General features: G+C 44.8%; 1 protein-coding gene, 1 long non-coding RNA gene and 1 pseudogene across 5 annotated transcripts in view; 2 read left to right on the plus strand and 1 right to left on the minus strand.

The window, feature by feature from the left end:
- LOC102433796 (zinc finger protein 82 homolog) overlaps window positions 1-5,720 on the minus strand; it is a 61,698-nt gene extending 55,978 nt beyond the window's left edge. For 2 of the 4 annotated variants that reach the window (XM_023762374.1, XM_006098604.3), the window contains exon 1: window positions 5,642-5,720. The gene's annotated coding sequence lies outside the window, so the exon portion shown is untranslated. Of the gene's footprint in view, window positions 1-5,032; window positions 5,311-5,641 lie in introns of all 4 variants that reach the window. The other 2 variants (XM_014464229.2, XM_014464231.2) reach the window with 2 other exon arrangements.
- Window positions 5,721-5,849: 129 nt separating this feature from the next.
- LOC102434108 lies at window positions 5,850-6,502 on the plus strand. Its single transcript, XR_002831652.1, has 3 exons — window positions 5,850-5,909; window positions 6,201-6,243; window positions 6,451-6,502. It is a non-coding gene; the product is annotated as an uncharacterized LOC102434108 (long non-coding RNA).
- A 12,767-nt stretch (window positions 6,503-19,269) lies between these two features.
- LOC102434316 lies at window positions 19,270-20,657 on the plus strand (annotated as a pseudogene).
- Window positions 20,658-21,026: the final 369 nt, after the last annotated feature.

Consider the following 21,026-nt stretch of genomic DNA (forward strand, 5'->3'; position numbering starts at 1 on the left):
TTGCCCCCACTGCCTTCCTCTGGGGGCCTGGTTGCCCCTAACTGCCTCCCCCCCCTGCTGGCCTGGTCGCCCCCAACTACCCCCCCCTGCCGGCCTGGTCACCCCACACAGCCTGCTTGTTCAGTCATTTGGTCGTCCCTCACTAAACTCTTGCCAGCCTGGTCGTAGGCAGCCATCTTTGTGAGGATGTGAGGGTTAATTTGCATATTACCTCTTTATTATATAGGATTCCCTATGCTGTAGCAATTTGTACTTCTTAATCCCTTCAATTTTGCACCCAGCCCCCACAGGGTTTTGATATTATTTGATCACAATCTGCAGTGCATGCTAAAATCAGATGATATCTCCTCAGAATCTTCCAAGCCATGCCATCTGACTTTTATTTGTTTTGCTTTTTTTTGGTTTGTTTTTTTTCCCCAAGAACTCAGCACACTCATTGATGCTTGTTCAAGTCCCTCAGGTCCTACAGTCTTCATGGTCTCACTTCTTAATCGCTCACCTGCCTGGTTGTTCCTAACTGCCCTCCCTCCCCCAACGCTGGGAAGAAAGCCCACCCAAAGCAATACAGGCTGTAGACAGTGCCCCCAAGACAAAATGCTATGGTCAGTCAGTACAGGATGTTGTTGGTTCCTCTGCCTTTCAAGTGCACCAAGAGGTCATTGTCTACCTGGAGGAGTTTGTTTCTGAGCCACTGGGTTCTCCAAGTAGTTCCAGACACTTGAGCTGAAGGAGCAAATCAGTGCCTGGAAACCTCCAGGGTAGGGGCTTCAGCTAGAGTCAACTCCCCTTTCCCCTGACTTCTTCAATGACCTTTATCACACTTATCTTATTCCTATTGAGGTTTATCCACCTTCATAAATAGTAAGCAATGCAAGAATAGCAACCATGTCACTTTAGTCACTGTATTTTTCCCCAAGTACTAGCAAAGGATCTGGCATATTGTACATTACACATGTCTGATAATTCAACCTAGAAATTCCATTTCTAGGAATTTATCCTTAGGAAATATTTGTAAAAGTATACAAAGAGATATATGTAAGGAAGTTCATCAAAGAATAATTTATAACCAAAAGTCAGAATACCTAATATAGGCAACAAACCTAAATAATGTTCCTCTATAGAATGGCATATTGTGAAATATTAATGATGATGATATTGGTTCATATTAATTAATGAAGGAAAATACCCACAATAAATTGCCAAGTATGACAGGCAGACTAAAAATAGACACAATGTTGGGAGGTGGCTGACTCTCATATATGAAAAACACAGGCTTTGTTTTCAGGATCCAGGACACGAATCTAAGCTCTGACAATTATCAACTTGGAGATATTTGTTACTGGAAAGGGGACCTGGCCCTGAATGGATCTGCCTACGGCCAGCCAGTAGTGTGTGGGTTCTTGACTTTGTGCAGGAAAAATTTCACAACATAAGTCCAGGTGAATTTTAGAGGATGTATATTAAAGCTGGGGATGGTGAAACAAGGACATGAGCCTAGGCTGGGCTGCTTTGGCTCACTAAGAAGTTAGAGAAGCCCTTGATGGTTTGGCTCAGTGGGTAGAACATCGGCCCACGGGCTGAAGGGTCCAGGTTTGATTCCAGTCAAGGGCATGTACCTGGGTTGCACACTGGATCCTAAGCCCTGGTCAGGATACATGCAGGAGGCAACCAATGGATGTTTCTCTTTTGCATGGATGTTTCTCTCTCTCTGTGTCTCTCCCCTTCCCTTCCACTCTCTCTAACAATCAAAGTGTCCTCAGGTGAGGATTAATAAAACAAAAAGTCAGAGAAAAGGGGATCTTGGGGACAGGTTGGGAGGGGGGGGCGGGGTTACCCGGGATGAATTGCTGCTACCCATTGCTCTCCTGGTTACAACCCTCCTGCGGTCCCTTAGAGTGCAGGAAATGCATGGCTGTGGGGAAAAGGTGGGGGAGGTAAGGGGTGTGCTCCTGGGAGGGAGCTGGGACCTTGGTTTTGAGGGCTCGCTGTGTCGAGGAGGTCTTAGGGAAGGATCTCAATAGAATATTCATCAATTCTATGCTGATGTACCAAAATGAGGTTTATTCTCCTAACTTCATCTGTTCTTGGCTATAGTTGGCAAATGGCACTAATTGGATTTCTGCTGTCTGTCTCCCCAAGGACGGTGATTTAAGCTATTTACCCTCTCTCTGGTGGGAAGAATGCAAACCATTTATTCTCAAGTGTCCCTGGCTTACGGAAGATAGGATTTACTAGAAGCCACAAACTGCTTGGCATCGAGATATTCTAGATCAGTGGTTCTCAACCTTCCTAAATGCCACGACCCTTTAAATACAGTTCCTCATGTTGTGGTGACCCCCAACCATAAAATTATTTTCGTTGATACTTCATAACTGTAATTTTGCTACTGTTATGAATTGTCATGTAAATATCTGATATGCAGGATGTATTTTCATCGTTACAAATTGAACATAATTAAAGCATAGTGATTAATCACAAAAACAATATGTAATTATATTTGTGTTTTCCGATGGTCTTAGGTGACCCCTGTGAAAGGGTCTTTTGACCCTCAAAGGGGTCGCGACCCACAGGTTGAGAACCGCTGTTCTAGATGGCTGCAAACTGTTGTTTAACGATATGTCCCAGTTTCCCTATTCAGCTTTGTCCTGGCTTACTAGCCTGTCTCACTTTGGACATGTTACTTAATTTTCAGTGCCTGTTTCCGTCTAAACTATGGGGAGAATAACAGTATCTATCTTACAGGGATGTTATTAATGCTAATATAATACATATAAAATACATATAGCCCTGGCCGGGTAGCTCAGTTGGTTAGAGTATTGTCCTGATATGCCAAGCTTTTGAGTTCAATCCCTGGTCAGAGCACATACAAGAATCAACCAAATGAATGCATAAATAAGTGAAACAACAAATCAATCTCTTCTCTCTCTAAACTCAATCAATAAAAGTCTTTAAAAGTAAAAATAAAATACATATACTTAAAATAGCTTATTATAAGCACTTAATAAAATAAAAAACATTACATGCCCCTTATTCTATTAAAGAAAACATCTTAAATAATATTTAATTTAAAATGTTTGTTATCTGTACTAATTTTCTTTAGTAACTTTAATACTAGGATACCCATCTCTTTTTGTCTTATAGTAAACTTTTTGAGATTTTCCAAGATTGCTCTTTACAACAAATTTTAAAACTAGGCTTGAGAATGTAATTTTTCTTAATTAATAATATTAGCAAAAAAATCCACAAAAATGAAGAAACGGCGCAAAGCCCCTCTTGCTCTCCATCCCTAGCATCTCCAAGAAATAGCATTTGGCATTATAAAACTAAAGAAATTTTATTTGATAAGGTGTCATACTGAACATAGAAATATTTGACCAAGTTCTTCTGTATAACATGTCTGAATATATCACTACTATCACTTTTTCTCACGTTATTGTAAATCTGTACTTAGACGTAACCTTGAACCATTAAAAAAAAGTCTCTAATTCTAAAAGGTTATCTTGATAATTTGTTGCCATAAGGTGTAAATTCTTGAAAGACTTTTCATATTAGAGGGGAACCACTGCACTTCCTTTTACTCTATACAGGCATAGAAATATAATAAATTTTATGACTGCACTGGGTTCCTTTTTTGAAGTGTTGGAGAGTCTTTATCTCCTTAAATAATCAGTTTTTGTGATTCTATTTTGCAAAGTCAACAGGTACACAGAAAAATATTTGGAAAGACAAACATCAAAATAGTAATATTCATTAACTCTGGATGGTGGGACTATGGGCAATTTAAATGTTCTTTAAAAGTTCTTAGGTCTTGCCCTGACCGGTTTGACTTGCTTTGGCTTGGTGGATAGAGCATCGGCCACCAGACAGAAAGGTCCCAGGTTCGATTCTAGTCAAGGGCACATGCCAGGGTTGTGGGCTCAATCCCCAGTAGGGGCTGTGAAGGAGGCAACCAATCAATGATTCTTTCTTATCATTGATGTTTCTCTCTTTCCTCTCCCTTCCTCTCTAAAATTAATAAAAAATGTTTTTTTTTTTAAAAAAAGTTCTTAGGTCTCTATATTTTTTCCTTTCTACACTAAACCTGCATTAATTTTATCATCAGAAACAAAAATTAAACTATTTCCATAAAAATAAAATAAAAAACAGAGTTGGGGAGAAATGTGAGTCTATAGGCCTGTGAAATGAATGGAGTGTGATTTATTTAATAATTTTCAATTGTTAGGCACTAATATATATAAGATTATCTCAAAGAACATTCTCATATATCATTACTCTGATTCTAGACCAGTGGATCTGAATCTTTCTGGGTCATTTTTGATAATCTCATTAAATTATAAACTTTCTCTCAGAAAAATGGCACATTAACAAATATATACAATTTTTTACATACTATTTCGAGGGGTTTCTGGTTCCCTGAAAGCCCCAAACTGATCAAATTATCTCTGGTTAAGAATTCCTGTTCTAGACCATTTGAGCATCTCATTTTTTAAAACTAGAAAGTGCCCAACAAAATTAGCTTGATATTTTAATTTTTCCTGATCTATTGGAGTGGACAGGGAACTGCCCCAAATTATCACATAACAACAAATAGCAAATGTTTATTACGTACTTATGAAGTATCAGGCACTGTTCTAAGAGTTTTACAAAGAGTTATAAAAAGAAAATTAATGGCAATTATCTGCCAAATGAATATGTGCATATAGGCACTAGGGAGGGGACATAGGTATCAATTCAATGGACAGGTCATTTAAGAAGGAAGTAAATATTCCCATGTCCTAACAAAAATACATCTCACAGAACAAGAGGAAATACCCAGGAACCTTGACCTTGAATTTTAAATGGGCAATAGAAATTCATTCCTCCTCCTTATCCTCAGAGCCCTTTTCTTAGAATTGATAGGACTGGGGAAGTAGGTAATCTTAAAACAGGCTTTTCTTGGATCCCAGCCCAGTCTGGCTAAATCAGGGCAAATCACAACCACACCAGTCCCCACCATCCACACAAATTCAGAGTGAGGTAAGAGGGTGAGTACTGTTGACATTAGAGGAAGGCCAGGCCAGGGATGGAAACTTCACAGCAGTGTCCTGGAGAGAACTCCGTGGTTCTGAAACCTGCAGTTGGACCCCTCAGAGCTGTGTGTGTGAGTGTGTCCGCGCGCACGCGCGCTCCTGAGGATGAAGTGCGGTGGGATTACGCCCAGGGTCAGCCAGAGTGACACGTTCACTTCCAACATTCTTATCCCAAGATCGGGTCTTTTGCTGGAAATCTTTCCACGACTGGGGCCATTTCTCTGCAGCTGGGCTGGTGCAGCTAGAGGGCAGAGATTCAGCTGTGACGTTAAGGATCGTAGTCACACAGTCCACGGCCATCTCCGTCACACAAGAACCTTCACCCAATTCAGTCACACAAACACCATCGCCCACTAGTTGCGGACTCACTACTGCACATCGTCCTGGTGCCACACCTGGCCCGCGCCGCCACCCACTCACACACAGTTCCGCCACCGCGGTTCTCACGCACACTCCGCCAGGCGTGCGGAGCTCCCAACGCTCTGCGGTGAAGCCGCGCCTTTGCTCTCCCCGCGGGCTGCAGCGCCTTCCCTACGCTGGCCAGAGCTAACGCTCCCGCCAGGACTGCTCACCTGGACTCCGAACCGTTTTCACAGTGAAGCGAGCGCGGGGCAGCCCGAGGCCTAAGGGGCCGCACGCAGGGGTTGCTGGGAGCTTCGGCTCAGCACTAAATGCGCAGGCGTGGCCAACCCCAGGAGGTGGAGCTTCAGTCCCGCCCTCGGGTTAAGTGAGCAGAGATCCCCTCGCGCCCCAGCAAGGGTGGGGGTCCTGGATGTTTCCTAAGTTGCCGCAGGCTCCTTAAAGCGGGGTAGCGCGTAGTCGGGCCAGCGGGGGCGTTCTGTGAGTGACCAAGCCGGCGCTGTGTGTCTGTCTTTGCGGTGATTCTGGGTGCGACTTTTTTCCACAGATGTAGCTGGTGTGTGTTTGAGAGGTTGCGATGGCGGGATGGGAATGTGGTTTGTGGAGATTTTATGACTGTGTGTGGGGCTGTGTAGAACGGAATGCTGGGGTGGGGGCAGGAGGGCCTCTGAGATAATGGGACTGAGTACAGGGGATTGTGTTTTGGTGAACCTGTAATTGATTCTGAACATTTATGTGGCGTGGTTTCGATAGATTTGTTTTCCTCTGCAGACCATGGTGTGTGAGTCTGAGAAACAGCCCACCTGATTGTGTGGTGAGTATGTGCGCTTCTGATGTAATCTTGCAGAACTGTGGCAGGATGGCTATCTGGATGATGGATGTGACCCAGAGCCTCACTCTCCACAAATAGAGAAAAGAATGTTGCATCTAGAAGCATAAACTTTACTGATGGATTTAGTGGGGAGGGGAAAAAACCTGATATTTCTGGATAATTATGTATTTGTTTTACATTTAATCACAGGTTCATCATAGGGAAGAATGTGAATAAGCATAACTTTAAAAATAAGTTTTCAAAGGTAATTCCTGCTATGCAGCAGTTGATTTTCTTCTGCCCCAGATTCCCATGAGTGGGTGTTCCCTCTTTCTTAGTATTAAGCGGATTTTGTTGGGAAGATTTAAGAAGCCCTAGACTAAGTTTTGGGTTTTTTTTAATCTATATATATAAAAACCTAATATGCTAATTATTCCTCCCACCTTCTACCCTCTGCCAGTTACTATGATGTGCACTGACCACCAGGGGGCAGACGCTCCAACAGGTAGGATCGGGCAGATCAGGACTGGATGAGGCAGGCCAGACATGCCCTGGAGCCCTCCCATTGTCCCTCCTGTTAGAAATGCTCTCAATGATGTCCTAGGAATGAGACAAACACTCGAAACTGAATCGGCAAGGCAAATTTACTTTTGTGCAGAAGGGTGCTCCTGCCTGCAAATCATGGGCAAAAGCACACTGAATGGGAAGTCTGTTCTGGTTTTATTTCCTGATGCGGGGTCTGCCCTGCTCCTCACTCTGAACTCTGACCTGATTGGTCAGGGTTCAGAGCTCAGATTCCCATTATTATGCGATTGGCTAATTCAGAGGAAGGGGAAGGTAAGGCAAAGCCTAAGATGGTGGCCCCCTGAGAGCCTGAAGGTCATGTCAAAATCACAGAACCTAAGATGGCAGCCCCCTGAAAGAATCTGAAGGTCATATCAAAATGGCAGGACCTAAGATGGCAGTGAGCTCCTTTCTTTGACAGAAAGATCGCTGGTTCACTCTCACACTCCCCAGCCCCCAGTGGGGTCCCTCGGCCTCGCCTGCGCCCTCTCGCAACCCGGGACCCCTCAGGGGATGTTGGGGAGCTGGTTTTGGCCCGATCCCGCAGGCCAGGCCAAGGGACCCCACCAGTACACGGATTCTAGTATTTTATAAAGTTGTTGTAAACACTGAATTAGTGAGCCACTGATCTTAGGGAAACACAGAGTTAGTTTCCTGCAAGCATCTAGTCACAACATTTTCATCAATACATAACCTGTTTTATGTGTTTCTTTTTACACACTCTTCTCATAGATTTTTTTATTTTAACATTGAACTCACGACCAACAGCACTATAGTTATGCCTGAATGAAGCTTACCTAACATATTTTCTCTGTAAGGCACATTACAGCCTTCTTGTGCTTAGGAGCACTAGACATCACTTTAACTCTATGCTTGGGGGCATTTTAAATAGCAGGGTCACCAATAAAAGGCACAAAAGTGAGAAAACATGGTACTAAATAGACTGTGAAAAAAGACACTTGTTTATAGTATAAGAGCCTAAATAAGGCAGAGGGTTGCCTTGAGTTCAGCTGAGAAATGTGAGTCAGGGGACTCATTTTTTTATCACTCCATGAATGACCACAAAAGTGCTGTGAATATTGACTTTGAGATTACCAATAAATGTTAGCAAGTGGGTAAGTCTATAAATATGGAAATCCACAAATTATGAGGTTTGACTCTATATATTATCTGGTCCTTTACAGAAAAAGTTTGCCAGTCCCTATTTTAGAGTAGATCCCTTCTAATTATACAATTAGAGTGTTTAAAAACTACTTGAAACAATTATTTTCCCTCTGTCATCAATAATTTATGAAATTGATTATAACCCATTAAGTAAATAAAAATCCTTAAACAAGAGACAAGGGAGTAAAAAAGGAAAGCTCTTTTTTATGGAATGCCAGCTATTTAGTTTGATTTTACATGGCTTTGTGAACTTTGCTTCAAATACACTTAGTATTATATTTTGTTTTGATGAGGATGTTGTACAGTATGGTGTTTTCCTTTAAGTTCAATGTCATTTCTATCATCTCTCATGCCAGCTATCACCTGGAGTTCAGTAAGAGTGACATTGTTAGAATGGCTATATTTTCATGGCATGAAGGCTAGCCATGGTACAATAAAATAACAAAATTTATCAGGCAATACTGAGTTTTCTTTGAAGTCAGTCTCCATCTGATTTCTTCCAGTGTTTCATGTTTGACTTGCCTGCTAATGACCAGCTCTTCTGCTTCTTTCTAAATTCTTGACACAGTGCCACCCTCATTGGTGGAAACAAGGTGCCTGGGAAATAGCTTTTCCAAACCTGGTCAATAGCTGGGCAAATGAATTCTAATTATGGAAGCAGTGCTGGTAGCTTGTGTGCATCCGCAAGTGCATTACTACTGAAGTGCTGGCTTAAGTCTATGTGGTTGCTGGGTCCCTGTTCAGGGAGGGAGGGTGCTGCTGCATTGGTCAAGCCTTAGATATAGATTGCCTGGACTAAACCTCATATTTACTTATTAAAGGGTTCTGCACCCAATTCCCATACTCTTTGGGGAGCAGGGTTTCTATACACCAACAAGCAATTCTAGCTTGTTATCCTACAATTTAATTCAATTCTAACACTATCTACCTGGAGATAGTGTCAAATCCCACAGGTTAAGGGCTCAGTCCTATAAGAATGCCCCCACCCAACACACATACTTCACATGCCAGTTGCTGTGCTTCTGACCAACCAAGTGTAGATTGGAGGTTCCAACAAATGCCTCTCTGGTTTTGATTAATTTGCTAGAGCGGGTCACATAATTCACAGAAACATTTGTTAAAAAGAAACAACAGCCCCGGCCAGTGTGACTCCATTGGTTGGAGTGTCATCCCACACACTGAAGGGTTGTGGTTCAATTCCCGGTCAGGGCACATATGCAGGTTGTGGGTTTGATCCCTGGTCAGGGCGTGTACAGGAGGCAACCAATTGATGCTTCTTCTCTGTCCCTCTCCCTTCCTCTCTAACATCAATAAAATAATATTTTTTATTGATTTCAAAGAGGAACGGAGAGGGAGAGAGAGATAGAAACATCAATGATGAGAGAGAAGCATTGATAGGCTGCCTCCTGCATGCTCCCTACTGGGGATCCAGCCTGCAACCCGGGCATGTGCCCCTGACCAGAATCAAACCCGGGACTCTTCAGTCTACAGGCCGGGGCTCTATCCACTGAGCAAAACCAGTTAGGGCAATAAAGTAACATGTTTTTTAAAAGGTGGCTTGTGGGCTTTGGAGGAACAAGAGTGAGGAAGGAAGAAAGGAAGGGAGGAAAGGAGAGAAAGAGAAAGGAAGAGAGGAAGAGGGGGAGGGAGCGAGGGAGGGAGGGAGAGAAAAAAAAATAGAAAGGATTAGAGCATTGGGCCATGCACTGGAGGGTCACTGGTTTGATTGCTGGCCAAAGGCATGTACCTGGGTTATGGATTTGATCTCTGGTCCGGTTGGGTCGTGTATGGGAAGCAAACAATCAATGAACTGATGTTTCTCTCTGCTCCCTCTTCCCCCCTCCCATCCTCCCTCCCACTCTCCCTAAAAACCAATGGAAAAAGTATCCTCATGTGAGGATTAACAGCAACAACAAAAAGAAACAACAGGACCTTGGCCAATGTGGCTTAGTTGGTTGAGACTCATCCCATGCATCAAAAGGTTGATGTTTTTGGCCCTCACCAATTTTGCTCAGTGGTTAGAGTATCAGCCTGTGGATCCAAGGGTCCCTGTACCATACCCGGTAAAGAGCATGTACCTCGGTTGCAGGCTCCATTCCTGGCCTGGGTCAGGGTGTGTTTGGGAGGCAACATCAATGTTTCTCTCTCTCTCTTTCTCTCCCTCACTCCCTCCTTTACACTCTCTCTCTAAAAAAAAAAAAAAAAATATCCTCGGGTGAGGATCTAAAAAAAAGGTCTATGGTTTTTATTCCTGGTCAGGGCACATACCCGGATTGCAAGCGCTATGTTCTACATTAAAATTACAGTGACTGGAGAATGAGAGAGAGAATAGTTAGCCATGTTCTGTGGAACCCCAGAACTCTAGGAGCCCTGACTTCTTATTTACACACTAGAGGCCCAGTGCATGAAATTTGTGCACTGTGGGGGCAGGGGGTTCCTCAGTTCGGCCTGTGCCCTCTCACAGTCTGGGAGCCCCGCAATCAATCGCCCCAGAGAGGTAGATTCTGCCCACCTGCCGCATCACCACCGAGGGGGTAGCCTGGGTCTCCCTCTTTGGGGCAATTATGGAGCCCCCCCGATTGATCACCCCACTGGCCAGTGGTCTAGGACTCCCTCTGCAGGGCAATCATGCACCCCGCAGAGGGAGGTCCCACCCACCCACCGCAGCCCACCAGTCGGTGGCCTGGGCTTCCCTCTTTGGGGCAATAGTGGAGCCCCCAGATTGATCAATTGCCCCACCAGTCAGTGGCCTGGGCCTCCCTCTGCAAGGCAATCATGGGGCGATGGCCGGATCCCTGACCAATCGCATAGCACTCGCCTTGGCTGGCCTGGCACCAGTGGGTGTCATAGCGTGGTCATCCGGAAGGTCGTCCAGATGGTGGTTCTACTGTTTGGTCATTCAGTCAATTTGCAGATTACGCTTTTATTATTATAGACTAGAGGTCCGATGCACAAAATTCATGCAAGGGCCTTGGCCCCGGCCCCCACCTGCTGCCGCTGTCACGGCCGGGGGCCTCTGTTGCCTCTGCTGCAGCCCCCACCCACTGAGGCTTTGTCTGGAAGGAAGGACATCTGGTCTAATTAGCATATTACTCTTTTATTATTATGGATGAGTTTTGTGGACTCTGTTGGACCTATCCTAGAACAAGCCCTTCCTAACCTTCTCCCATCCTCTTTGTCTGTAGCTAATGTAAATTTTTCAGAATAGCTTACATCTTTCTACCCTGTACATGATGTACAAAACCACTTGCAAAACTCGGAGATGATGGACACATTTGTCTTTTCTATTTAGCCATGCTGGTGATGGCTTATGCTCCATGCCCTAAATCAGCTTTATTTATTTATTGTTTGTTTGTTTGTTTGCTAGTAATGGCCTAATAAACCCTTTTCTTTAAAAAGACTTTCAGTTTTGGAAGTTAAAATTTTTGTTTAATAGCAGTTTCAATCTTCCCCAGGAATATAATCTTAACCAGTCAAACCTAGAATTTTCTGGTTAGCACCAGTAAGTTATTCTGCCTAAATAGCCCTTTTTGTCCCTGAAAGGGAGGTGACCTTGCTTGAAATAATTTCTTTTTCTCATTTATTACTTCTTTGTTCCACCCCCCACCCTGCTTTAAAAACCTTAGATTTTGTACAGTCCTCAGCACTCCTTTCTATTTGCTAGATTTGATGCTCCCTGAATCATGAAGCATTGAATAAAGCCAATTAGATTTCCAAGTTTACTCAGTCTAATTTTTGTCATTTAACACATTTTACTTTCTGGATTACTGGTTTGTTATAAAAGGATATAACTTAGAAAGAGCCACATGAAAGAGATGCATAGGGAAAGGCCTGGGGAAAGCTCCATGCCCTCTCCAAGTGTGCCACTCTGCATCTGCACATGTTCACCAGCCCAGAAGCTCTCAGGCCCTTGTCCTTTTGGATTTTTATGAAGGTTTCATTTCATAGGAATGATTGACCAAATCATTGGTCATTAGTGATTAAACCAACCTCCTGCTCTTCTCCCCTCCCTGAAGGTCAGTCAGGTGGGACTAAAAGAGCCAACCTTCTAATCACATGGTTGATTTTCCTAGCAACCAGCCCCCATCCTTAAGTGTTCCAATAGTCATCTCATTAAGATAGCAAGAGAAAACATGATCCCTCTCATCACAGGAAATTCCAAGGGTTTTAGAAACTCTGTGTCAGAAAGAGTAGGGAAGACCAAATATAATCCTATATAACAGTGGTTCTCAACCTTCCTAATGCCGTGACCCTTTAATATAGTTACTCATGTTGTGGTGACCTCCAACCATAAAATTATTTTTGTTGCTACTTCATAACTGTAATTTCGCTACTGTTATGAATTGTAATGTAAATATCTGATATGCTATATGTGTTTTCCGATGGTCATGACCCACAGGTTGAGAACCGCTGCTATATAATCTACACTAATAAAAGAGAAACATGGTAATTGGCGTACGACCGCTACCCTTTTTATTGGCTAATCAGTGAGTATATGCAAATTAACTGTCAGCCAAGATGGCGGCCAGCAGCCAGGCACTGAAGCGAACATGAGGCTTGCTTGCTGCGGACTCCAACGTTCCCCGCCTCATTTGCCGGCCTCTTAGCTGCAACTCTAAGAAACTATGTACTATGTTGCAAATAAGAAGCTAAACAAAACACCAGAAACCAGCCGGACTGAAAGCCAGGCGGACCGAAACATTGTATCCATGTTTTCAGCAGCGAGGCCTCAGCACTAAAGCTGGCCCAGAATAAAAAAAAAAGAAAAAGAAAACAAGGAGCGGTTGGGAGCTTTCGTCACTCGCCAGCTGGAAAACAGCCCTCAGCCCCTCACCCAGACTGGCCAGTCACCCCAGTGGGGACCCCCACCCTGATCCAGGACACCCTTCAGGGCAAACCAGCCAGCCCCTACCCATGCACCAGGCCTCTATCCTATATAGTAAAAGGGTAATATGCCTCCTGGCACCGGGATCAGCGTGACAGGGGGCAGCGCCCAAACCCCCTGATCGCCCTGCAGCTCTGTGTGTGACAGAGGGCGGGGCACAACCTCCCTATCCGCCCTGCTCTGTTCATGACAGGGGAAGGCGCCCCAACCCCCTGATCAGCCCTGCTCTGTGCCTGATAGGGGGGAGCGACCAAACCCCCTGATCGCCCTGTGGCTCTGTGTGTGACAGGGTGCGGTGCCCCAACCCCCTGATCGGCCCTGCTCTGTGTGTGACAGGGTGCGGCGCCCCAAGCCCCCCCGCCCCACGGGCCCTGCTCTGTGTGTGACAGGGTAGAGCCATAACCTCCCCATTGGCCCTGCCCTGAGTGTGACAGGGTGCAGCGCCCCAACCCCCTGATCCGCCCTGCTCTGTGTGTGACAGGGGGCGGTGCCCCAACTCCCCTATCGGCCCTACTCTGTGAGTGACAGGCGGGAGCTCCTCAACCCCCTGATCGGCCCTGCTCTGTGCATGACAGGAGGGAGCTCCCCAACCCCCTGATTGACCCTGCTCTGTGTGTGACAGGGTACAGAGCCCCAACCCCCCTGATGGGCCCTGCTCTGTGAGTGACAGGGGGCAGCGCCCCAAACCCCTAATGGGCCCTGCTCTGTGAGTGACAGGGGGTGGCGCCGCAACTTCCCTATCGACCCTGCCTTGAGTGTGACAGGGGGTGGTGCCCCAACCCCCCAATCGGCCCTACCCTGAGTGTGACTGAGGGTGGCATCGCAACCTCCCGATCCGCCCTGCTCTGTGCATGACGGGGCGGCGCCCCAAATCCCCAATCGGCCCTGCTCTGAGCCTGACCAGGGGCTGCACTTAGGGATTGGGCCTGCCCTCTGCCACCCGGGAGCAGGCCTAAGCCAGCAGGTGTGAGGGGTCCCAGACTGCGAGAGGGCACAGGCCAGGCTGGGGGACCCCCTCCCCCCGCCCCCCGAGTGCACAAATTTTTGTGCAGCGGGCCTCTAGTCTACACTAATAAAAGACAAACATGCAAATTGACCGTACCTTTGCTACGCCTTAAGCCACGCCCACCGGCCAATCAGAGCGACTATATGCAAATTAACCCAACCAAGATGGCGGCCGGCAGCCACAGAGTTGGATCGAGCAGGAGGCTAGGCTTTCCCTCAGCTGGCTCTGAGCTCCACTCAAAGCAACAAAGTTTCAATTATAGTAAACCCCAGATACCTGCTTTCAGCCGGCCGTGGCCACGGAGCTGGAGCGAGCAGGAGGCTTCCCTCCCGCCTGCCACGGGCAGCTCTGAGCTTCAGTGAAAGCAACAAAGTTTCAATTATAGAAGGTAAATAACTCCCAGAATAAAAGAAAAAAAAGGAGAGGCTGGGAACTTCCGTTGCTGGGGGCTTGACCAGCCTGAAGGGGGTGTGACCAGGCTGCAAACAGCCATCAACCCCTCACCCAGGCTGCCCAGGCACCCCAGTGGGGACCCCTGACCAAAACCCTGAAGGGGGTGTGGCCAGCCTGCAGACACCCATCAGCCCCTTACCCAGGCTGGCCAGGCACCCCAGCGGGAACCCCACCCTGATCCAGGACACCCTTCAGGGCAAACCAGCCGGCCTCCACCCATGCACCAGGCCTCTATCCTATATAATAAAAGGGTAATATGCAATCTGACCCTAACAGCAGAACAACTGGGAATGACTGGTCACTGTGACACACACTGACCACCAGGTGGCAGAAGCTCAATGCAGGATCTTCCCCCTGGTGGTCAGTGCACTCCCACAGGGGGAGCTCTGCCCAGCCAAAAGTCAGGCTGATGGCTGCCAGTACAGCAGTGGTGGTGGGAGCTTCTCCCACCTCCTCAGCAGCGCTAAAAATGTCCGACTGCAGCTTAGGCCTGCTCCCTGCTGGCAAGTGGACATCCCCCGAGGGCTGCTGGGCTGCCAGAGGGATGTCTGACTGCCAGCCTGGGCCCGATCCCCCAGGGAGCGGGCCTAAGCCAGCAGGTGGACATCCTTTGAGGGGTCCCAGACTGCAAGAGGGCATAGGCCAGGCTGAGGGACCCCCCCAAGTGCACAAATTTTTGTGCATCGGGCCTCTAGTATTTAATAAATACAGTGGCTCACACACATTTCAACAGCTACTGTGAAGTTCAAAAGAAAAAAGTGTCAATCTCAACTCAAACTATAATAAGTAGTTAGGAGATACAGGTTTGGGTAGTAAAAATGTAGTCCTCATAGGATATATTCAAATTAAAAACCTATTAATTTAAAACAGACTTCTATAAGATATAGAATAATACCCATAAACCTTATGGTAATCCCAAATATAAAAACCTCAAAAGACACACAACTAAAGAGGAAAGAACCCAAACAAAACACTAAAGAAAACCAGCAAATCATGAGAAGATATCTTATTAACCATTGTTTCCCAATAAATATAATTAAAAGAAAAATAAATTAAATTATTTTATAAAATAGAAACACGACCTACCTATACGCTGCTTATAAGAGAACCACTTCACATAGAAAGACACAATACAGACTGAAAATCAATGAGTGAGAAAACATATTCCATGCATGCATTAGAAAGGAAAAGAAAGTTGGAGTAGCAATACTCATATCAGAAAAAATAGACTTTAAAACAAAACATGTTAAAAAAAAGACAAAAAGGATACCACATAATTATAAAAGAATCAACATTGAAGAAATCTAAGAAGAGAACATAACAACTGTAAATATCTCTATGCTTCTAACATAGGAGCATCTAAATCTATAAAGCAATTATTGATAGACATAAAGAAAGAAATTCATAGTAATACCATTGTAGTATGGGATTGCAATACCTAACTCACATTTATATAGATCATCCAGACGGAACATTAATAAGAAATAATGGTCTTAAAATGTCAGGTTAGACCAGGTCAACTTAATAGACATTGATACAATGTTTCATCCCACAATTGCAGAATAAACATTTTTTTACAAGTGCACATGGAATAGACTCCAATATAGATCACATATTAGGCCACAAATCAAGCCTCAATAAACACAAGAAGACTGAAATCATATCAAGCATATTTTCTGACCACAATGGTATGAAAATAGAAATCAACCATAGGAAGAAAAGTAGATAAAACACAAACATGTAGAGACTAAACAACATGCTACTAAACAACCAAATGCATAAAAAAAGGAAATCAAACAGCAAGTCAAAAACTACCTTGAAACAAATGAAAACAACTTTTCATACTTTATAGGATGAGCAAAAGCAGTTCTAAGAAGGAAGTTCTAGCTATATAAGTCTCAAGAAACCAAAAATATTCCAAATAAACAATCTATCTTTATACCTAGAGGAACTAAAAAAAGAACAAACAGAACCCAAAGTAAAAAGAAGAAAGGAAATAATTAAGGTCATAGTAGAAATAAACAAAAAATAGAAATTTAAAAACAGAAAAGGTCGGGGGTTCCAGTCAAGATGGCAGCATAGGTAAAAGCAGTACTCGCTGCCTCCCACAACCATATCAAAGGAACCAAGAATATACAATGGGAAAAGAACAGTGTTGGAAAAATTGGACAACATGCAAAAAAACAAAAACAAAAAAACCTGCCACTATCTTACACCATACGCAAAATTTAACTCAAAATGGATTAAAAACTTGAACAGCCTGGCGTGTGTGGCTCAGTGGTTGAGTGTTGACCTATGAACCAGGGGGTCACGGTTTGATTCCTGGTCAGGGCACAAACCCTGGTTGCCAGTTCGATTCCCAGTAGAGGGGGTGGGGCGTGCACGAGGCAGCCAGTAATTGATTCTCTCTCATCATTGATGTTCCTATCTCTCTCTCCCTCTCCCTTCTTCTCTGAAATCAATAAAAATTTTAAAAAATAAAGTACAGAAGACTTGTACATAAGACCTGAAACCATAAAACACCTAGAAGAAAACATTGGTGATAAGCTCCTTGGCGTGGGTCTTGGTGATTTTTTGGGTGATTCTGAAAGCAAAGGCAATAACAAAAAATAAACAAGTAGGACTAAGTAAAACTAAAAAGCTTCCTCACAGTAAAGGAAACAGTTAACAAAAATGAAAAGGCAACCTACTGAATGGAAGAAAATATTTGTAAATAATATATATGATAAAGGATTAATATCCAAAAAATATAAAAAAACACATACAACTCAATAGCAAAACCCCTGAACAATCCAATTTAAAAATGAGCAGAGCCCTGGATGGTATGACTCAGTTGGTGCATGGAAGGGTCCTAGGTTTGACTTTCAGTCAGGGCACATACCTAGGTTTTAGGTTCAATTACCAGTCAAGGTGCTTATGGAAGACAACCTCTCTCTCTTTCTCTCTCTTCCTCTCTCTCTCTCTCTCTCTCTCTCTCTCTCTCTCTCTCTCTCTCCCTTCCTGTCTTTCTAGAATCAATGAAAAACATATCCTCAGGTGAGAATTTTTAAAAAATGGGCAGATCATCTGGCTGGTATGGCTCAGTTGGTTGGAAATTGTCCCCTGTACTGAGAGGTTGTTGGTTCAATTCCAGGTCAGGGCACATGCCCAGGTTGCGGGCTCAATCCCCATTAGGAAGCCGCCGGTTGATGATTCTCTCTCATCATTGATGTTTCTATCTCTCTCTCTGTTCCTCTATCTGAAATAAAGAAACATTTTTAAAAATGGCCCTGGCTGGTTTGGCTCAGAGGTTAGAGCATTGGCCTGTGGACCAAAAGGTCTCAAATTCAATTCTGGGTCAAGGGTACATACCTCAGTTGCAGGTTCAATCCCTGGTCCAGGTCAGGGTGCATGCAGGAGGCAGCCAATTGATGTGTGTCTGTCACATCAACGTTTCTTTCTTTCTACCCCTCCTCCCTCCCTTCCACTCTCTCTCTCTTTAAAAAAAAAAAAAAAAAAAAAAAAAAAGAAAGGAAAGAGAGAAAAATCAATAGAAAAAATATCCTCAGGTGAAGGTTAAGAAAAAAGGAAGGAAGGAAGGAAGGAAGGAAGGAGGGAGGGAAGGAAGGAAGGAAGGAAGGAAGGAAGAAAGAGAGAGAAAGAAAAAAGGTAGAAGATCTAAATAGACACTTTCCCAAAGACATACAGATTACCAACAGGTACACAAACCAATACGCAACATCACTAATCACCAGGAACATACAAATCAAATCCACATGAGGTATTCCCTCACAATTGTTAGAATGGCTAGTAGCAAAAAAGACAAGAAATAAAAAAAAGTTGGTGAGAATGTGGAGAAAATAAACACTGTGCACTGTTGGTGGGGATGTAAATTGGTGCAACCATTATGGAAGAGTATGGAGGTTCCTCAAATAAAAATAGAACTATCATATGATCCAGGAATTCCACTTCTGGGTGGAATTGAAAATGCTAAACTCAAAAAGATATATGTACCCCCATGTTCATTATAGCACTATGTACAATAGCTAAAATATGAATGTCTTCTGCATGCCCCCCACTGAGGATCGAGCTGGCAACCTGGGCATGTGCCCTGACCAGGGATACCTCATTTTATTGCACTTCGCTTTATTTCACTCTGCAGATACTGCATTTTCATCAACATTGAAGCAAAACCCTCTACCAGCCACATGATTACGACTTGCTGAAGATTCAGATGATAGCATCTTTTTAACAAATTTTTTTTTATAATTAACGTATGTACATCGTGTTTTTAGACATAATGCTATTTATACACTTAATAGACTACAGTATAGTGTCAATATAACTTTATATTCACTAGACAGCAAAGCAATTTTGTGACTTGTTTTACTTCCATATTTATTTTATTGCAGTGGTCTGGAAACAATCCTGCAATATCTCTGCGATATATCTGTATGTACACATGGAATATTATTCAGCCATAAAAAAAAAAGAATGAAAGCTGCCATTTGCAACATTGGTGGGCCCTGAGAGCATTATGCTAAATAAAATAAGTTTGCCCAGCTGGCGTGGCTCAGTGGTTGAGTGTCGACCTATGAACCAGGTGGTCACGGTTCATTCCTAGTCAGGGCACATGCCTGGGTTGGGGGCTGGATCCCCAGTGTGGGGTGTGCAGGAGGCAGCCGATCCATGATTCCCTCTCATCATTGATGTTTCTCTCTCTCTCTCCCTCTCTGAAATCAATAAAAATAAAGATAAATACAATGGAGGAAGACAAATACCATATGATCTCATATGTTACATTTTTTTAAAAAGCTCACGGATGCCGGGAACAGATTGATGGTTCCCAGGGGCTGGGGGAGGGGGTTGGAGTAAATGGTGAAGGTGGTCAAAAGGTGCAAACTTCCAGTTATAAATTGAAGAAGGTATGGAGAGACTCCAGAAGGGAGCAGCGGTGGCGCTGGGTGTTTTAAGTCAAATGGGTGATGAAAAGGACTCTTGGAAAGTGAAAACTTTAGATGAAATTCTTCAGGAAAAGAAACGATGGAAGGAACAAGAGGAGAAAGCAAAGAAAATGCTTAAAAAATAACACTACTTCTTCAATTAATTATTTTGTACTTCTAAATGTCACAGTCTGATGACTAGGTTCCAAGCAGGAGTCCCTTGAGGAGGGGGAGCTGAGGAACCACCATATAGAGATAAGGATCAGGAACTCGCCCTACAGAAAGGAGGACTCCAAGGAGAACAGGCAAGCACGCTAGAGTGAAAAAGAAAGAGCAGGAGCACGGGAAAGGACATGGAAAAGAACAGGATACCAGGCAATAGGGTAGTGAAGACCTGGGAGGGGGGGTAAGAGCTGGGAGGAGGAGGGTGAAGGGGGGAAATGGGAAATATCTGTAATGTTATCAACAATAAAAAATATAATTTAAAGAAGTTTAGATTATTGATAAAGATAAAGAAGCAGCTCAATAAACAGATCACACAAGAGAGAGAGAGAAGGATAGGAAGGAAGGAGGGAGGGAAGGAAAGGAGGGAGGGAGGGAGGAAGGGAGGGAGGAAGGAAGGAATAGAGAGAGAGAGAGAGAGAGAGAGAGAAAGAGAGAGAGAGAGAGAGAGAGAAACGGATAAAGCACACTGGGAGTGAGAGAATCAATCAGAAGAGGAGAGAGATGGCGAGAGGACAAGCCAGGAGACAGAGGAACTGTCTAGCCACTGGCAAGGAAGCGAGAGCACAGGCCATGGTGCAGAAGGAAGTTTCTGAACATCATCAAACATTAGAGAGGACTACGACTATAAAATAAAAGCCAGCCACCAGAGCCGCAGCCCCCAGAGCCGCCGAGAGAGAGAGAGAGAGAGAGAGAGAGAGAGAGAGAGAGAGAGAGTCTTGAGCTGGGAGGCAGCCGAAAGCCAGTAAAAGAAGAGAAAGACATGCTATCTGACTTACAAGATAGCAGCAACAAGAGGAAAACCAGCTCAGGGGGTCCTCCTCATGAAAACCAGGGTCAGGTTCTGAGGAGGAAGAGGCGGAGGAGAAGGAAGGAGGAGGGAGGTGGGAGGAGGAGGAAGAACCTGCAGTAACTCACAGGACTTCTCGGGACAGTCAGCTGAGGAAGTGAGTGAGGAAGAAATGAGCGAGAGACCAAGCACACATCCTCCTTGTTCCAGAGTCATAATTTGACTGAGATTCCGGGGAAAGTGAAGAAGTGGAGGAAAAAGTGGGCGAGGGCACCCCCGAGCAGCACCCTGACCAAAGGAGAGTTTGTGCCCGACACCCCAGCCCCATTGCCCATCATTGTAGCCAGGCCATATTTTCTCACTGAGGGTCCCCAGGTCCTTAAACACTTTGTTGATCTGATCAATCTCTGACTTCCCAGGGAACAGTGGCTTCCCAGGCCTGCAGGGGAGGGCAGGTGGGGGAAACCAGGCCTGCAGGGGAGGGCAGTTGAAAGGGAAAGGCCTGAAAGGGAGGGCAGTTGGGGGCAACCAGGCCTGCAGGGGAGGGCAGTTAGGGGCAACCAGGCTGGCAAGGGAGGGCAGTTAGGGGCAATCGGGCCGGCAGGGGAGCAGTTAGGCATCCATCAGGCTGGCAGGGGAGTGGTTAGGGGGTGATCAGGCTGGTAGGCAGAAGCAGTTAGGGGCAATCAGGCAGGCAGTCACCGGGATTGGGCCTAAACAGGCAGTCGGACATCCCTCGAGGGGTCCCAGATTGTAGAGGGTGCAGGCTGGGCTGTGGGA

This window comes from Myotis lucifugus, unplaced genomic scaffold, assembly GCF_000147115.1.
Source record: "Myotis lucifugus unplaced genomic scaffold, Myoluc2.0 scaffold_244, whole genome shotgun sequence".
In the NCBI taxonomy this organism is placed as follows: Eukaryota; Metazoa; Chordata; class Mammalia; order Chiroptera; family Vespertilionidae; genus Myotis; species Myotis lucifugus.